At 39.9% G+C, this 8,926-nt stretch overlaps 1 pseudogene; it reads left to right on the top strand.

Moving 5' to 3' along the window:
• The first annotated feature begins 734 nt into the window (after positions 1 to 734).
• LOC148775033 (olfactory receptor 10AG1-like) lies at positions 735 to 7,420 on the top strand (annotated as a pseudogene).
• The last annotated feature ends 1,506 nt before the right edge of the window (positions 7,421 to 8,926 follow it).

The raw sequence follows: 8,926 nt of genomic DNA, 5'->3' as shown, positions 1-8,926 counted from the left end.
CTGTTATATTAATAGTTCTACTGAAGAATGTACAGGAAAGTTATAGAGATATACAGTAAATTTGCCAAAAAAATGTAAATATTTAAGGGAATTCCCTAGAAGTCCAACGATTAGGACTCTGTACTATCACTTCAGTCTCTGGTTGGGGTACTAAGATCCCATAAGCCATGAGACACGGCCACAAAATAATGTAAGTATTTAAAACTGGGATCACGTAGCAATACTGTGGGTCTATCTTCAATGATTATCAGTCTGTCCAATGCCTATGATGATCAGGGCATTTGGGGTTTCCCTGGTGGCTCAGTTGATAATCCACCTGCACTGTGGGAGACCCGGGTTTGATCCCTGGGTGGGGAAGATCCCCTGGAGAGGGAAATGACAACCCACTCCACTATTCTTGCCTAGGAAATCCTATGGGCGGTGAAGCCTGGTGGGCTACAGTCCATGGGATCAGAGAGTCAGACACAACTGAACGACTAACACTTAAACTTTTTTGAATTTGGACTGTATTTGAAAAGAATGCCCTAAAAGATATTTCAAGGGAGAGTATATGGTGATAACACATGGATTATAAACTGAGAAAGGAGAAATGCATATATAATAAAATTCTTAAATTAGAAACAATTGCATTGATCTTGGAAATCAGTCTGGATATCATGATACAATTTATAAAACAGGCACTGATCCCTGATGGAAAAATATAAAGCAGATTATATATTTCCACTTTTTCACAGATGGAACACCAAAAAAAAGCACCAGAAGGTAATCTCACTAAACTGATGGAGTTTGTTCTCTTGAACTTTGCTGATGTTCCTCATCTCCAGACGTTTTTATCTGGACTGTTCTTACTCATCTATATAATTATCTTGATGGGCAATGGCATCATATTTCTGATAACAAAACTAGACCCTGGTCTGAAGACCCCCATGTATTTTTTCCTTGGCAACTTTTCCCTTTTGGAAATCTGCTGTGTGTCTATTACACTCCTCAGAATGCTCGTTAGTCTTTGGACACAAAGAAGAACAGATTGTTTAGTTGCTTGTGCCACACAAACGTGCTTCATTCTTATACTTGGAGCCACCGATGCTTCCATCTGGCTGTGATGACCTATGACCACTACGTGGCCATTTGTAGCCCTCTGCACTATCCTCTAATCATGAGCTATAAGGTGTATGACTGGCATGTGCAGCTGGTGGCTGGCTCCTGGATCAGTGGAATCCCAATTCAAATAGGCCAGACAGGCCAGGTTTTCTCTCTGCCCTTTTGTGGTTCTAACCCTGTCAACCATATCTTCTGTGACATCCCTCCCATACTCAGGCTGGCCTGTGGGCACACTTTTCTGAGTGAAATGTTAGTCTTCACAGTTGCTGCACTGTTTTGGTTCCATTTCTGTTGATACTTGTCTCCTATGGCAAAATCATCTCCACAATCCTTAAATTGCCATCAGCCACAAGTTGGGGCAAAGCCTTTTCCACCTGCTCATCTCATCTTATGGTTGTGGTGTTGTTCTTCAGATCAGGCCTTGTCACATATTTAAGACCCAAACCCCAAGGCTTAGCAGTAACTGACAAAGTGCTTTCTCACTTCTACACGATTGTGATGCCTGTGTTTAAACCCATGATATACAGTCTAAGGAACAAGGATGTCATAATGGCACTGAGACAATGGCCATGCAAATACCTTAGTTCATTCATTGAAATAATAAGTTGTATTTCAGAACTTGATTTCTTATATATTTGTTATAAATATTCAATATTTATCTTAAGCTCAATTTATCTGTCTATAAAGTGTTAGTTATTACCAGAATAAAAATTACTTGTAACACTAAGAGACCTTTCTTTCTCCAGTTGTATGGTTCTGTATGGGTCAACAAATAACAAATCATTCACTTGGGAATTCTATAACCTTATTGTGAAATGTTCTATTGTAGTAAGAACTTTAGACAAGAATTGCTATAATAGGCCCAGTTGTATTCAGTTCAGTTCAGTTCAGTCGCTCAGTCATGTCCGACTCTTTGCGACCCCATGAATCACAGCATGCCAGGCCTCCCTGTCCATCACCAACTCCAGGAGTTCACTCAAACTCATGTCCACAGAGTCGGTGATGCCATCCAGCCATCTTATTCTCTGTCGTCCCCTTCTCCTCCCGCCCCCAACCTTTCCCAGCATCAGAGTCTTTTCCAGTGAGTCAACGCGTCGCATGAGGTGGCCAAAGTATTGGAGTTTCAACTTTAGCATCAGTCCTTCCAATGAACACCCAGGATTGATGTCCTTTAGAATGGACTGGTTGGATCTCCTTGCAGTCCAAGGGACTCTCAAGAGTCTTCTCCAGCACCACAGTTCAAAAGCATCAATTCTTCGGCGATCAGCTTTCTTCACAGTCCAACTCTCACATCCATACATGACCACGGGAAAAACCATAGCCTTGACTAGACGGACTTTGGTTGGCAAAGTAATGTCTCAGCTTTTTAATATACTATCTAGGTTGGTCATAAGTTTCCTATCTTAGATCAAATAAAAAGAGAAAGAGCCTTGAGATAATCTCTGTCCTTTTCTTTCAAGTGAGGTCTCATTTAGAATTGTAAATAAAATAAAATGACCAACAAAAAGCTGTCTACTCTTTTTCAGTGGGATAAAGAATGATAGATGACAATGAAAAACATATTAGGAAAAAATAGTTAATGAATTAAAGAATGTTTCTAGAATCTTGAAAATCAAGTGATGAGAATCAAGAAAGGAAAGGAGATAGAAGAATATGTGTTCTATAGAAATTCAGTGCAAAATTAAATATTCCATGTTAGCAAATAGTGGCAGGTGCTGTAAATGAAGGATAAGAGCAGCTATTTCTTCATGCATGCATATCATGAGACACTAATGCAGAATGAACTCTGCCTGAAGGTTTAAGAAGGCAGGGAAGTGTGAACATTGTTGTAAGAGAATTTGTATTAATAATATTGTTAAAAATAATTTCAATATTTAAATGAGTAGCCTTTATTCTATGGAAAACTAGAGGTTGGCAAATGCTTCCTTCTCCAAGATTTTTAAAATTTGCAAAAGGCTCCATGAATCCAAGATATTGTGTTCATTGCTTTGACATAATTAATGGTAGTAGGTGTTATTGCTATTTTATAGACAGAGAAATTGATACAAAAAGAACAGTTGAGATACTTTAGAATGCACAGATTATAATAAATTCAAAACAAAAATCAGTTATCTTAATTATAGGACTGATACTATTTCATTTCATTACAATTTGCTTATCTAAGAGTTAAGGGAAAGAATTACTATTGTTGTTCAGTCTCAAAGTCATGTCCAGCTGTTTGTGACCCTATGGACTATAGTGTGGCAGGCTCCTCTGTCCTCCACTGTCTCCCAAAGTTTGTTCAAGTTCATGCCCATTGAGCCCATGATGCTATCTAATTATCTCATCCTCTGCCACCTCCTTTTCCTTTAGCCTTCAATCTTTCCCAGCATCAGGGTCTTTTCCAATGAGTTGGTTCCTTGCATCAGGTGGCCAGTATTGGAGGTTCAAATTTGGCATCAGCCCTTCCGATGAATATTCAAGGTTGATTTCCTTTAGGACTGACTGGTTTGACCTAATTTCATCCAAGAGACTTCTTTAGTGTCATAGTTTAAAAGGGAAAGAATAGCAATCCCATAACTATTATATCGGAGAAGGCAATGGCACTCCACTCCAATACTCTTGCCTGGAAAATCCCATGGATGGAGGAGCCTGGTAGGCTGCAGTCCATGGGGTCGCTAAGAGTCGGATACGACTGAGCGACTTCACTTTCACTTTTCACTTGCATGCATTGGAGAAGGAAATAGCAACCCACTCCAGTGTTCTTGCCTGGAGAATCCCAGGGACGGGGTAGCCTGGTGGGCTGCCGTCTATGGGGTCGCACAGAGTTGGACACGACTGAAGCGACTTAGCAGCAGCAGCAACTATTATATCTTCACTTTCTTTATCACCATCAGTAATGTATTTAATTTTTGACACATGCAAAAAATAGATGAAGTAGGTTAAGATATTTACACTCATGTGTGCATACTCAATCACTCGGTCACGTCTGAACCCTGGTAACTCATGGACTATATAGCCCCCTAGGCTACTCTGTCCATGGAATTTTTCATGCAAGAATATTGCAGTGAATTGTCATTTACTTCTCCAGGAGATCTTCCCGACCCAGGAATCGAACCTGTATCTCCTTCATTGGCAGGCAAATTCTATACCAATGAAACACCTAGGAATCCTCACAAGCCCTAGAAAAATAAAAATCCAAATTTATAAATCAAATGTTATAATTAAACTGTTACCTCTTTTAAAGAGAAATTACTCTGAATGAAGAAAATCTACAAAAGAAATTAAACCTATAAAGTGACATTATCATTAGATAAATAAGTGATGTTGTCTACAAGTATTAGTAATAATTTTTAGTTATAGAGACTGAGTATCCCTTGAGTTACACATTCGAAAGACAGAAGCAGCTATATAGTGAAGTGGTGATAAATTCTCTCTTTTTTCTTTCCTGTTAGGATATTTATGATGGAATAATTCTTGATTTTATCTGTACCCTCTGGTTAATTTCATATACATTGCTGAAAGATCAACTGGTAAAGGTATAAAGATAACTAACCTTTTTTAATAAATTAAAAAAATGTTAGTTATATTTATGCTAATTTAAATACAGCTTATAGGGAGGGAGTGTTAGGCTTTTTTTATGTATATATTACTATTTGTGATATTAAGTAATTGTGTGTGAATCTTTGCTTGGAAAGTGAAAGTTGCTCAGTCGTGTCGGATTCTTTGCAACCCCAGAGACTATACAGTCCATGGAATTCTTAAGGCCAGAATACTGGAATGGGTTGGCTTTCCCTTCATCAGGGGATGTTCCCAACGCAGGGATCGAACCCAGGTCTCCCACATTGTGGGCAGATTCTTTATCAGCTGAGCCATAAGGGAAGCCCAAGAATACTGGAGTGGGTAGTCTATCCCTTCTCCAGGGTATCTTCCTGACCCTGTAATTGAAATGGGGTCTCCTGAATTGCAGGTGGATTCTTTAACATCTGAGCTATCAGGGAAGCTCTGAATTTTCATCTAAATTACTAATCTGTTCCTTGATATTAAGTGTAAAAAAAGAATTCATACACAGATTTTCTTTCTCATTGCAACTTTGTTAATTAAGTAAGCTCTAGCAAAGATTCTAAGTACGAAATGCATTTTGGAAATTGTTATGAAGCACAGTAATGAAAGCAGTATGACAGCCTGTCAGATGTTTGATATTCAATTTTTATCACTCTTGGAAGAAATGGAAAGAAAAGATCCAGATATACAGCTCCCTCTGATTACACATGGAACAATTTTCTTAATTTATACTGAGAAAGTGAATGCAATAAAAGGTTTTCATTCTATTTTAAAATTACTGTTCATAAATACATGACTTTTAATTTAGTCTTGTGTTCATTCCTCATCACATATCTAATAAAAAATCTCCCATGAAAAATGAATGTGTCACAAATACAAATGGCAGTACCAGCATATTTGTAAATAATTTACCAGTTATCAAAGCAAAGGATATTTTTTCTACACATTTTAAGCAAAATTCTAGCGGTTTACTTATCTGAAAGTGTTGAGTTCAGCTCAGTCGCTCAGTTGTGTCCGACTCTTAGCTACCCCATTAATCACAGCATGCCAGGTCTCCCTGTCCATCACCAACTCCCAGAGTTCACTCAAACTCACCTCCATCGAGTCGATGATGCCATTCAGCCATCTCATTCTCTCTTGTCCCCTTCTCATCCTGCCCCCAATCCCTCCCAGCATCAGAGTCTTTTCCAGTGCGTTAACTCATCGCATGAGGTGGCCAAAGTATTGGAGTTTCAGCTTTAGCATCAGTCCTTCCAATGAACACCCAGGATTGATCTTTAGAATGGACTGGTTGGATCTCCTTGCAGTCCAAGGGACTCTCAAGAGTCTTCTCCAACACCACAGTTCAAAGGCATCAATTTTTCGGCAGTCAGCTTTCTTCACAGTCCAACTCTCACATCCATACATGACCACGGGAAAAACCATTGCCTTGACTAGACGGATCTTGGTTGGCAAAGTAATGTCTCTGCTTTTTAATATGCTGTCTAGGTTGGTCATAACTTTCCTTCCAAGGAGTAAGCGTCTTTTAATTCCATGGCTTCAATCAGCATCCACAGTGATTTTGGAGCCCCCAGAAATAAAGTCTGACACTGTTTCCACTGTTTCCCCATCTATTTCCCATGAAGTGATCGGATCAGATGCCATGATCTTAGTTTTCTGAAATGTTATAGTTGGGTAAATTTAAAATGGCTATGAAAAAGTGGATTTGTCTTAAAGAATAAAACACAATTAATAAATTTTCTTATTTAAAATATAGTCAAAATGACTTCAGGCAGAAAATCCAAACTACGTAATAATTGTAAATGACAACACAATAATTAGGAATACTTAACACTAAGATCCGTCTAGTCAAGGCTATGGTTTTTCTCGTGGTCATGTATGGATGTGAGAGTTGGACTGTGAAGAAAGCTGATCGCCGAAGAATTGATGCTTTTGAACTGTGGTGCGGGAGAAGACTCTGGAGAGTCCCTTGGACTGCAAGGAGATCCAACCAGTCTATTCTAAAGGAGATCAGTCCTGGGTATTCATTGGAAGGACTGATGCTAAAGCTGAAACTCCAATACTTTGGCCACCTCATGCGACGCGTTGACTCACTGGAAAAGACTCTGATGCTAGGAAAGGTTGGGGGCGGGAGGAGAAGGGGACGACAGAGAATGAGATGGCTGGATGGCATCAGCAACTCGATGGACATGAGTGTGAGTGAACTCCTGGAGTTGGTGATGGACAGGGAGGCCTGGCATGCTGTGATTCATGGGGTCGCGGAGAGTCGGACACGACTGAGCGACTGAACTGAACTGAACTGAACTGAACACTATCAGTGAACATGGGAAGAGTGAAATTAAACTATATTTCTGTGAGCCCTCTGAGACAAATATTGAAAAGTGACCTTTCACATCTTTGCAGTGTTTTCTTAAGCAATAGTTTTTTCAAAACTGCAATCACATCCTTATTCCTAAGACTGTATATCAAGGTGTTAAACACTGGCGTCACAGCAGTGTAGGAAACAGAGAGCATTTTGTCGGTTCCTGCGGAATGATTTGATTTGGGGCATAAATAGGTAATAGTCAAGGAACCAGAGAATAAAAGCACAACGGTGAGATGGGAAGAGCAGGTGGAGAAGGCTTTGGACCAGCCTGTGGCTGAGCGCAGCTTTCATACGGCAGAAATGATTTTGACATCAAAGTCCAGTATCGGGAGGAAAGGAATCGTGGCAAACAGCACAGCAACCGAGAGACACACATTTCATTTAGCGCAGTGTCCGCACAGGCCACGGTGATCAATGGGGAATGTCACAGAAGAAGCGGTCGATCTGGTGTGAAGCACAGAACAGCAGTAAGTACACCCGGCATGTCTGTGCTGTCGGGACTGGAATTCCCGCACCCAGGCGCCAGCAGCCGACTGCAGGCCGGTCCTGTGGGTTGTGAGGGAAGGGCGTGCAGAGGCTGGACGTGGATGCTCAGGGCCCAGGCCTCGCCCCCAGGAGGAGCGCCCCCGGGGCTCCCGGAGCAAGGAAGAGGAGCCTCTGATGGCACAGAGGCTGCACATGGACGCACAGGGCACAGACCTCGCTCCCAGGAGGAGCGTCCCCGGGGTTCCTGGAGCAAGGAAGAAGCGCGTCAGATGGCACAGCTCAGCGAAGAAACACTTCTGTCCTGAGTCCAAAGGGTCACTAGAATCCTAGGGAGAGTGACAGATACGTAACCGATTTCGAGTGACGAGAAATTTGCAAGGAAAAACTACAGGGGCGTCTGGAGCACAGCGTCTACCGTCGTGATTATTCTGTTAAGATGAATATGTAGATGAGAAAGAAAATTCCAAATAGACGTCCCTGGAGGTTCGGAAGATCCAAAAATCCCAGGAGAATAAATGCCATGACTAGAGAGAAATTGCCTTCTGCTGTTTGGTTTCCTGAAAGCACCTGCAATATATATATATATAATCAATGTAAAGTCCTCTATCTCTCTGAGTTGCAGTTTGCCAAGTGATAAAATGTGTACACTGCACTTTCAAAACTCACTAATTTGAGTTCTAAAAAAGCATCTAAACTTGATATTAAGCCGTAGTTTAAAGAAATTCATTCTTTTACAAAAAAACAATCCATCAGAAAAGAGTAGTATCAGGAATTAGGTCTGCTGATAGATGGCTGTATTTTCCCGTTACTGATAATGAAATAATCGATGCTGCATTCTGTAAGTCAGCTTTGTGAGATGAATTTATAGCCAGAAATCTGACAATTTTATTTAGAAGACCTTTCCATCAATTCTCCTTTCTCATGTTATTTCTTTTGAATTGCATTTATTTATATTTTGATTTAAGCTATCAAATATTTTTGAGTCATCATGCAACTATAATTTAAAAATAAGCCAGAAAAAGTGATTTGGGGAATGACCTTTGTGATTTTTTTGTCTGTTGTAATAGTTGGTATAGTCAGTTTATTTCAATTGAAAGAGTCATAAAGAACTCAGCCAAAGAGGTATTAATCACATCTCAAATACTGATTTTGCATTTGAGTGGTAATTCCTGCAATTGACAGCCATGCTTTCAATAAATTTCAACTTAAAAATGCTATATAAATAGTCTAAGATCAAAGCAAACAGAAGGCATTATTAAGACAATTTTAGGCATGTACAACTCAAAATCCAAGTTACTTTTACTGCAACAGGTAATTTCAGGGGAACATAGAATGTATCATTTATATATACTTCTCCTTCCTGGGAACTTACATAAATAACCCAATAAGTATTTGATTTATGAATGGATAACAGTATCCAATGTTAATTAG

The sequence above is a fragment of the Moschus berezovskii genome, chromosome 17 (genome assembly GCF_049115385.1).
Source record: "Moschus berezovskii isolate FMDL1 chromosome 17, NW_MosBer_1.0, whole genome shotgun sequence".
NCBI classification, from domain to species: Eukaryota; Metazoa; Chordata; class Mammalia; order Artiodactyla; family Moschidae; genus Moschus; species Moschus berezovskii.
The sequence above is the reverse complement of the archived record's forward strand: the minus strand, read 5'-3'. Positions and strand labels throughout refer to the sequence as shown.